The sequence below is a fragment of the Oncorhynchus tshawytscha genome, linkage group LG33, assembly GCF_018296145.1.
Source record: "Oncorhynchus tshawytscha isolate Ot180627B linkage group LG33, Otsh_v2.0, whole genome shotgun sequence".
Classification (NCBI taxonomy): domain Eukaryota; kingdom Metazoa; phylum Chordata; class Actinopteri; order Salmoniformes; family Salmonidae; genus Oncorhynchus; species Oncorhynchus tshawytscha.
In genome coordinates this window covers 38,264,340-38,275,833 of record NC_056461.1, presented here as the reverse complement: position 1 = coordinate 38,275,833, position 11,494 = coordinate 38,264,340, and the positions used below count along the sequence as shown (strand labels likewise).

The 11,494-nt window shown below is 43.7% G+C and overlaps 1 protein-coding gene across 1 annotated transcript in view; it reads left to right on the top strand.

Annotated features, from left to right (window-relative positions):
* Nucleotides 1–11,494, top strand: part of LOC112231423 — a gene marked incomplete in the record, with an annotated part of 690,592 nt that overhangs the window by 631,735 nt on the left and 47,363 nt on the right.

The following is an 11,494-nucleotide window of genomic DNA, read 5'->3' as shown; positions in this document are numbered from 1 at the left end:
TGTGTGTGTGTGTGTGTGTGTGTGTGTGTGTGTGTGTGTGTGTGTGTGTGTGTGCGCACATGCGTGCGTGCATCTTTTGCATGTATTTGGTTGTGAGAGATTCTGCCTCAGATTCTGCTATCATAGATTCCTTCCTTTTCACAGTTCTATTTAGGCATTTCTCTGTGTGCGTTTGTGTGTGGTGAAATAATATTTGTCTAGTAAAAAAATAAAACCAAATAATTAATAGCTTTTTAAAGCTGAAAATGCTTTGTCAGATTTTTGTCTTGTAAATAGTAAGACATGTGTAGTGTCATTTGTGAAATGAGACTATGTATAGACTAACTATAGTTAGGAGAGTGATGCTAAAGCAGGACCATTGTCTGAGGTGACGTATGGAGTCAGTCAGTCTCCTGTTTAACAAAGCAACTGTAAGAACTGTTTGGTGAGCAGGGAGTAGTACTGTGTGTGTGTGTGTGTGTGTGTGTGTGTGTGTGTGTGTGTGTGTGTGTGTGTGTGTGTGTGTGTGTGTGTGTGTGTGTGTGTGTGTGTGTGTGTGTGTGTGTGTGTGTGTGTGCGTGTGCGTGTGCGTGTGCGTGTGTGTGTGTGGATTTGTACATAGAGGGTGAGAGACTACCTAATAAAAGGCATGTGTGTCTAAGGTCTTCATTTTCAACTGCAGGCAAGCAGTCAGGTTTACCTAGAAACGCCCATATAACCACAATGGACAGCTTCAGTTGTTTATTTGAAATAAGTCAGCCATTTTAGTTTTTTATGTAAAACACAATGACTAGTTTCAATACTTATTGTTTGATGGAATGTGTATCTTGTCTTTATTGTCTTTATTGTCTTTATATACGTATATGTTAAGACAACAATGCTTGAATGATGTCGTGTTTTACAATGGTCTGCTTGTCTCTGCATATTCAGCTGTCCTTTACTATGCTTCAATAAATGTGAAAATGTATTCCCTGTTGTCATTTTGCAGTTTTTTCCCTTCATGGTAAATACCTCCAACCTCTAGCTTTACCTCTTCCTGGTAGAAGTGTCTATAATTAGTCTCTACATAGTCTTATTCCTTCACAGGCAGGTAGCCTTGTGGGTAGGAGCGTTGGACTAGTAATGGTAAAGGTTGCTAGATTGAATCCCCGAGCTGACAAGGTAAAAAATCCGTCATTCTGCCCCTGAACAAGGCAGTTAACCCACCGTTCCTTGGCCGTCATTGAAAATAAGAATTTGTTCTTAACTGACTTGCCTAGTTAAATAAAGGTTAAATAAATAAATAAAAATATATATATAATGTGGAAGACACATTACAGTTCTACAACTGAAATGTGTCTTCTGCATGTTTCTCTCTCTACTAACACTATGGGGAAGTGATACTGCTTGTTCAGAGTATCTGTATTGTGTTTCTATGATTATTTGTCAGTAGAACTTCCCCTGGTACTGCTGATGGCACAACACCTGAATAAACATGTCCCAAATTAACATATTAACACAATTGAAAACACTGATATGATAATGTTACGGTGAGAGGGAAAATGAGTTGGGTTGCATCTGAAATGACACCCCATCCCTTGTATACAGGTTAACTGCCAAAATAAAGGAAAGACCAACATAAAGTGTCTTCGTAGGGCGTTGGGCGCTATTAAGCCGTCAGAAAAGCTGCCTTGGCATTGATTCTACAAGTGTCTGGATTTCTATTGCAGGAATGCAGTACCACTCTTCCACTTCCAGAGTGCAAAGAAACTTGGCGTGATCATGTCATTCTCTACAAACATCAAAGCAGTGACTCCCTCGTGCAGGTTCATACTCTACAACATCCGTAAAGTATGACTTTTCCTCACACAGGAAGCAGCAATGGTCCTAATCCAGGCACTTGTCATCTCCCGTCTGGACTACTGTTGGCTGGGCTCCCCGCTTGTGCCATCGAACCCCTGTAACTCAGTCAGAACGCCGCAGCCCGTCTGGTGTTCAACCTTCCCAAGTTCTCCCATGTCACCCCACTCCTCCGCACACTCCACTGGCTTCTAGTCATAGCTCACATCCACTACAAGACCATAGTGCTTACCGAATGGAGCAGTAAGACGAACTGCCCCTCCCCACCTTCAGACTATGCTCAAACCCTACATCCCAACCCAAGCACTCAGTTCTGCCAGCTCCGGTCTCCTGGACGTCCCGCCCCTACGGGAAGTCAGCTCCCGCTCTTTTCCAAATAGCACTTTGGCTGATAACATCTTTATTGAGGAGAAATGTACTTACTATGACTTTGATATGTTGTTATCCCACCTAGCTATCTGAAGATGAATGGACTGTAAGTAGCTCTGGATGAGAGCTAAAAGACTCAAATACATAAAATGAGATATCCCATCATTTGATGTTTTGTTGATGGTGGTGGAAAATGCAATTTCATGCACCAACCCAATTTCTCCCATTAGTGTTCAATTGGGTTGAGACCTGGTGACTGACACACACAAGCACACACACACAGCACACACACACACACACACACACACACACACACACACACACACACACACATACACACACACACCCTTTAAACCCCCTATACTCCTTTGAGTAATAAGCCACTGGGCATTTTATACATGACCCTAAGCATGATGGGATGTTAATTGATGAATTATCTCAGGAACCACACCTGTGTGGAAGCAAATACTTTCAATGTTCTTTGTATCCCTCATTAACTCAAGTGTCTCCTTTATTTTGTCAGTTACCTGTAGTGCACTCCTTTTGACCTGGGCTGGGTTTAGCACTGAGATCATCTTCATTCCACTGAAACTAAATGGATGAAAGATGCTTATAGGAAACCCAGCCCATGGTGCTCAACTAAAGTCGTACACTATACAGGGAAAAGGGTGCCATTTTGTGCACAGCCCTAGTTTGTCTTCCCATATGACTGACATAGAGCTCTCCACAACAATCTTATACAGGGAAAAGGGTACACATGCACAATTGAGTGCATCCTGTCGGACTGTATCACTGCCTGGTACGGCAACTGCACCGCACACAACCGCAGGGCTCTCCAGAGGGTGGTGCATTGCTTGTTCTAATATTTATACATTTCTTAATTCCATTATTTTACTTTTAGGTTTGTGTGTATTGTTGTTGTGAATTGTACTGCGATGTTGGAGCTGGGAACACAAGCATTTCGCTACACTCACAATAACATCTGCAAAATATGTGTATGTGGCCAATAACATTTGATTTGATTCTAGTGCTATCAAATCAAATCACATTTTATTGGTCACATACACATAGTTAGCAGGTGTTATTGTGAGTGTAGCGAAATGCTTGTGCTTCTATTTTCCGACAGTGCAGTAATATCTAACAAGTAATCTAACAATTCCACAACAACTATCTAATACACACAACTCTAAGTAAAGGGATGGAATAAGAATATGTACTATCTAATACACACAACTCTAAGTAAAGGGATGGAATAAGAATATAAACAGAAACACTAGGCAGACTAAATGCCCTTGGAAAGTTTTCTGGGTCAGTCTCTTGATGTGGGTTTTATGAGATTATATGAGTGTCATTCCACACAGAACACATAGCACACACTCGCTGATTCATGAATAGGGTATGAATATGGTATTCACCTTATGACGCCTGGCAACAAAGGTTAAATAAAGATTACATTTAAAAAATAAGGGGGCGTATCTAATTTGTTGCTTTTGTTTTCCTACTTCAGGCCCATTCACAAATAAGCAAAACATTGTTAATATGAATTACATTGGTCAAAACTACTAAATAACATGTACAGAATTTGAAAGATATGTTCATTAAATTAAATTAAAGTATAAGCACTTGGAAGCTAGTATTAGCTAGCATTGGCATTCTCAGACTTTGACTGGGAGGGTTAGCTAGTTAGCTTTGTAGCACCACAGATAGCAAATATCCTAATGTTTACATAAAGATGTTGCCACCGTATCTGTCTTTTGTCATTGATCTTCTGTTTCTAACAACATTGCCATTTTAAGCATTGATCTTTGATTGAAAAGGGATAGTCCTACAGCCTGTATGGATAACGACCATTATTAGATACAGTCTAATATGCTAACTAGCTAACCCACCCAGTCAAAGTCTATGAGAATGCTAATGCCAACGAAGGTCGGCTTCCGAGTGCTTATACTACATGAAAACATACGTTGACATTTTTTCAATCATTTCCTTCAACATAGAATTTAAAAAAAAAATTGCATTAACGCTGGAAAATAATTAATACAAATGCTTTAGCAATGTCATTGTATTTCCAGGCACTACAGTGTCATTTAGACTAAACAGTCGTTAGTGTCTGTCCAAAATGACTGGGTTTTATCACGACTTTTGGGCACCACTATTGCGTCGACGTTAGAGAGCGGCTCGAGAACGTTCATAAGAGTGGCATGACACGACCGAGTGATGGATGAGAACGTTCATAAGAGTGGCATGACACGACCGAGTGATGGATGAGAACGTTCATAAGAGTGGCATGACACGACCGAGTGATGGATGAGAACGTTCATAAGAGTGGCATGACACGACCGAGGGATGGATGAGAACGTTCATAAGAGTGGCATGACACGACCGAGTGATGGATGAGAACGTTCATAAGAATGGCATGACACGACCGAGTGATGGATGAGAACGTTCATAAGAGTGGCATGACACGACCGAGGGATGGATGAGAACGTTCATAAGAGTGGCATGACACGACCGAGTGATGGATGAGAACGTTCATAAGAATGGCATGACACGACCGAGTGATGGATGAGAACGTTCATAAGAGTGGCATGACACGACCGAGTGATGGATGAGAACGTTCATAAGAGTGGCATGACACGACCGAGTGATGGATGAGAACGTTCTTAAGAATGGCATGACACGACCGAGTGATGGATGAGAACGTTCATAAGAGTGGCATGACACGACCGAGTGATGGATGAGAACGTTCATAAGAGTGGCATGACACGACCGAGTGATGGATGAGAACGTTCTTAAGAGTGGCATGACACGACCGAGTGATGGATGAGAACGTTCATAAGAGTGGCATGACACGACCGAGTGATGGATGAGAACGTTCTTAAGAGTGGCATGACACGACCGAGTGATGAATGTACGAGTGCAACCTATGAGTACAACACATTTCTGAGAATGTAATTTCTGGGAATTTTTCAAAGCTGCTGGGGTGTTCTTATCAATGTCCATTATTTGGGCCATACAATTCATTAAACTATAACCTCCTCTGTCACATTTCCTAAAGGCCCTAGACTGGTCAATAAGGACACCATAAAGCCTTGGTTATAACGATGTCAATTCAAACAAGGCAGAGCAGAGAGCTCACTTCATCATTGAACATGACATTTCTAATCTCCTAAACAAAGATGGGCTTACTCTATCTCACCTCAACCCACCCTAGCACCCAGTGTGTCAGAACTCAAATCAAATCAAATCAAATGTATTTATATAGCCCTTCGTACATCAGCTGATATCTCAAAGTGCTGTACAGAAACCCAGCCTAAAACCCCAAACAGCAAGCAATGCAGGTGTAGAAGCACGAATAGAATCAATATTCTAAGTAAACATTATCAGTCCTAACACCCACCCAAGCATATTGTGATTTTTTTACTGATTGGTTCTACTCTGTCTTTCTCACTAAAACACCTACATGTACAACCACACACAGCCCCGAGCGCTGCCCCCTACCAGTACAGCTATTGGATTTTCAAATCCAAACAATGTCAAGTCTTAACCCCCCAGGAAAGAAAATATATATTTGAGAGAGCCAATCAAAGCTCAGCCCCTTTCTGCACGAATACTACAACGGACTCCTGTCCAGACCAGTGTGTCACAGTTCTCCCTCACTATACACCACCTGTCACGTCAGCTTGCATGCACACACACGCACACACAAACATACACACACAAACATACACAGAAACACACACACACAAACATATACACACAAACACACACACACACACACACACACAAACATACACACATACACAAAAAAACACACACAAACATATAAACACAAACACACACACACACACACACACACACACACACAACACATACACACACATACACACATACACAGTGAGGTCTCTAAACTTCTTGCCCTCCACTCTAATCATCAAATTGTAACATCTTGAGTTTCCTTGGTCCTAGTTACCTGATGTCTGCAGCCGTCCTCACTACTGTTCCCATGGGAACATTGCTCCAGGGAAGCAACACACCCATGCCTCACCTAAAGAGGCAGGAAGGGAGATTCTGCTCTCTCAACTGGTGCTAGAGAAACACAAGGATTCACACTTGTTGTAATTAATGTCAACCGATGCATTTCAAATTCAAACTCCATACAGATGCTCTGTACCTTCACATTGCATTCATTACCTTTAATTTTACTGGAACCTCAAACTGGCTTGTGTACATTTAAAAAAATATATTAAAAAATTGGATTATACAAATGCTCTCGTCATCACAATCCTCAAGCAGCTGACTTTAAACAGTTGGAATATGAGGCTGACATTCAGACAGGCGGACAGACGGACAGACAGACCATGTCAGCCCGATCCTGATTTTCTGGTCTGTCCAACCCCAACATTTTGTATTTCTATTGTTATATATACAGGGAGCTAACAGTGAGGTATGACAACATACAGGGAACTAACAGTGAGGTATGACAGGAGGACAGCAGGAAGAGGAAGAAGAGATGGAGTGATTGTAAATGATGAGACACTGAATTATGGCTGGCCGGCAACATCTGAAGAACAGAGAGCAAAGTCCAACAGGCATCTGATAGGGACACCTATTTAATCATCCTCATGGATCCCCATCCACAGCAGGTTATTAAAGATGCTTTAACCCTTATAGAGGAAATATTGGTTGTTTGCGTGAGAGAGATAACTCCCATTGGATTATCTGATCCTGACAACTCAACAGACTCCGCTAGCAGGCTGTAAATATCTGGACTATATGAGATGATCATCAGGTGTTGTTGAAGGGCATAGCAGTGTTACAAACTCTACGTCCCAAATAGCACCCTATTCCCTTCACAGTGGCGATAGGGGGCAGACACACACACACACACAACCCTGGATGTACCATTGGACAAGTTAACAGATGTTTGAAAGAAAACTCAGGGACTCCCTCTATCAGGGACGGTTTTATGGACAAGGGATTTCGAGATGACTGTTAATCTACTCCTGGTTTTTACCTAATCTTTGTAAAACCGATCCACAGTTTCAACGAAAATGTCAACAGTGTCCCATCCCACCTCCACAGTCAGACTGACGCAGTGCCCCATCCCACCTCCACAGTAACAGTGACACAGTGCCCCATCCCACCTCCACAGTAACACTAACGCAGTGCCCTCCACAGTAACAGTAACAGTGTCCCATCCCACCTCCACAGTAACAGTGCCCCATCCCACCTCCACAGTAACAGTGTACCATCCCACCTCCACCTCCACAGTAACAGTGCCCCATCCCACCTCCACAGTAACAGTGTACCATCCCACCTCCACCTCCACAGTAACAGTGTACCATCCCACCTCCACAGTAACAGTGTCCCATCCCACCTCCACAGTAACAGTGCCCCATCCCACCTCCACAGTAACATTGCCTTATCCCACCTCCACAGTAACAGTGTCCCATCCCACCTCCACAGTAACACTGAGCTGGAATAGCTACTGTATTTCTAGCACGGTACCCAACTGTCAACAGTCGGTTACTTCTTAAGGCTAGTGCACACAGCACACTCATTTCAATTCAATACAACTCTCTTATGCCCTCAGGGCAATTATGGAAGGCATAGTCAGCTTACATCCTCCTCATTTAGTACGGTATACAGACAACAGACATCACATTCCAAGACATACAAGACAAGAGAACTGGGCACTATAAGGGTACTGTGAGGACACTCATAACTTAAATGACTAACTGAACAGGTATAAGAACATCCACTAAGGCTACTGTGAGGACACTGACTGAAAGCCTCACAAGACAGTAAAGTGTTCTGCCTGCCTTTCTAAAGAGAAAGAAGACATTCTTCTTCAGGAATGGACTGGTCATAGTGCAGATGCCAGATGGGCTTGTTGATCTTTACCCCAGTGGGCCTGTCTAGGCCTAATTATTATTTTTGAGACAGACATAATCAATGCCTTTTATCCATGCTTCAACAAAAACAACAAAGATCCCTGCATGAGGGCCCCTGATATCTCTCTTCAAGGCTGACGTAAGGTTTTTAAACAGGTCAACACTCGTAAGACCACTGGGCCAGATAGTATTCCAGGGTGTGCGCAGACAAGCTGGCAGGCATCTTCACTGACATTTTGAACCTCTCCTGGTGTCACTCTGTAATCTCCACATGTTTCATGCTGACTACCATCATTCCTGTTCCTAAAAACACTAAGACATCCTGGCACAATGACTACAGCCCTGTAGCACTCACATCAGTAATAATGAAGTGCTTTAAAAGGCTAGTCATGGCACACATCATCTCCATCATCCAAATTACATACCGCCCCAACAGATCCACTGCTAACGCAAACTCAATTACATTCCACTCTGCCCTCACCCACCTAGAAAAGAGGAATACCTATGTGAAATGCTGTTCATCGAAAACAGCTCAGCGTTTAACACCATAGTGCCCTCCAAGCTCGTCACCAACTCAGGACCCTGGGACTGAACACCCCCCTCTGCAACTGGATCCTAGACTCCCAGACGGGGCAATCGCAGGTGGTAAGAGTAGGCAACAACACCTCCGCCACGCTGACCCGCAACACGGGGGGCCCATGGGGCTTAGCCCCATCCTGTACTCCCTGTTTACCCACGACTCCAATTCAGTCATCAAATTGGCTGACGAAACGACGGTGGTCGGCCTGATCACCAACAATGATGAGAAAGCCTACAGGGAGGAGGTCAGAGACCTGGTAGTGTGGTGCTAGAACAACAACCTCTCCCACAATGTCAGCAAAACCAAGGAGTTGATCATGGACTTCAGGAAACAGGGGCGGGTGCACGCCCCCATCCACATCGACAGTGGAGAGTGACCCTCTCTTAGCTTAACATGGTCCCCCCACACCAGCACATTTGTCATGGCACCTAAGATCCCTAGAAACTTTTACATCTGCGCCATGGAGAGCATCACCGTCTGGTATGGCAAATGCACCGCCCTCGACCACAGGGCCCTTAATCCTGCTATGGGTCACTATTATTCCTGTTCACATGTATTCTCAGTTTATTAGGTACCCCACCTCATTCACAATAATGGCTCGCTCCTACAGAGAGTGAGTCATGTGGCCGTGGCTTGCTATATAAAGCAGGCAGACAGGCATCGAGGCATTCAGTTGCTGTTTGATTGAACGTTAGAATGGACAAAACAAGTGTCCTAAGTGACTTTGAGAGTGGTATGATCGTCGGCGCCAGGCGCACCGGTTCCAGTATCTCCGAAACGGACGGCATCCTGGGCTTTTCACACACAACAGTGTCTAGGGTTGACAGAGAATGGTGTGACAAACAGAAAAACATCCAGTCAGCGGCAGCCTTCTGGGTGAAAACAGCTCCTTGATGAGAGGTGGAAGGACAACAGAAAAACATCCAGTCAGCGGCAGCCTTCTGGGTGAAAACAGCTCCTTGATGAGAGGTGGAAGGACAACAGAAAAACATCCAGTCAGAGCCTGGGTGAAAACAGCTCCTTGATGAGAGGTGGAAGGACAACAGAAAAACATCCAGTCAGCGGCAGCCTTCTGGGTGAAAACAGCTCCTTGATGAGAGGTGGAAGGACAACAGAAAAACATCCAGTCAGCGGCTGCCTTCTGGGTGAAAACAGCTCCTTGATGAGAGGTGGAAGGACAATGGCAAGAATCGTGCAAGCTAAAAGGCGGGCCACAAACAGGAAAATAATGGCGCAGTACAACAGTGGTGTGCAGAACAGCATCACGGAACACACAACTCATCGTCCTGGTCAAGGATGGGCTATTGCAGCAGACGACCACACCGGGTTCCTCTCCTATCAACTAAAAACAAGAAGAAGCAGCTATTGAGAAATTGAAAATCTGTTCCTGTTGCATCATGCTGATGCCAGAGTCAGGATTTGGCATTTATGTGACAAAATAAGCTATTATAGTGTAGGGAATCATTGTACCGTCTAAACCGCTGTTGAATATATTTTCCATAACCAAACATATTGTTGTTTCAGCTGTTTGAAGCTGGTGTTCAGTACCGAAAGTAAAAGACACACAAACAAAATGTGAAGCATAGAAATAGAGCACATAGAACAGATCTTGGCTGGGACTGAATGTGTTCTGTCAGTGTGTGAAGATACATAGCACACTCTGCAAACACAGAGCGAGAGAGATAAGGAGAGAAAGTGAATGAGAGAGAGGCGGGGGGAGAGAGAGTTGACCAAGAGTTTCGGTTGGATTGCTTCCCCTCCTCCTCCCGTTGGGCCTCTGTGTCATGTCATCACCATGGTGACGGCATGCATCACCTGCTCTATCTTGGTAAACATGCCTCCCATAGCAATGGACCAGTAAAAGAGAGACGGGACCTTAGCTCAGACTTCTCTAAACTGATGCTGTTTTTCTCTTTGTTGGTTTCAGCTCGTCGTAGATCAGACCATGGCAGCAGAGGCCACAGAGAGAACACACGGCACACAAAACCTGATCCTAAATAAACTTTAACGATCCTCAGATGTGGGGCAGGGAGGGAGAAGGGACATGCATGCATCATCTCACTACTAGAGCATGTTGTTTTAGCCTCATCCCCAGCTCAACTGTTAACGCATGTAGAAAGAGTGCCCGCTGGTGGATGAGATTAGTCTTGTTTAGGGCCCAGGCTATTCTACAACTGATGATGGTAGATAGGCCTACTACATACTGCAGTTCTGCCTGGCCTGCCTCTCACAAACTGTAGCTTCAATTGTTTAAATTGTTTTTATTTTTTATTTAACCTTTATTTAACCAGGCAAGTCAGTTAAGAACAAATTCTTATTTACAACGACTGCTAACCCTAGCCAAACTTGGTCCACTAACCTTTCTTTGGACGGCATATAAATGCTCAGAGTCCCATCTCTTCTGCCACACATCTGTCAAAATGGCTCTGATCCTACATTTGGCCTCACCTCTACCCAGTGGAACATTAATATCAAATAAATCTTAGCTCTTTTGGCTAACTGGTCCACATTTTCATTCCCTTCCACACATGAATGGGCTGGGACCCAGCAGAATCTTATTACTACACCCAGTCTCTCAATTCTCCATAATAACATGAATAGCTCCAATAGTAGGCCACTCCTATGAGATTTACCAGATGATAAACTATTCAATACAGACAGAGAATCTGAGCATACTGTAATTCTAACAGGTTGTACGTCCTCTACCCACTGAAGGGCAACTATTATAACCAACAGTTCAACTGAGTATACTGACAGTTCATCTGTTAGTGTTCTACATATCTGCACATCAAATTCAGGAACATAAACGCCTGCTCCATTGCGCCCACTA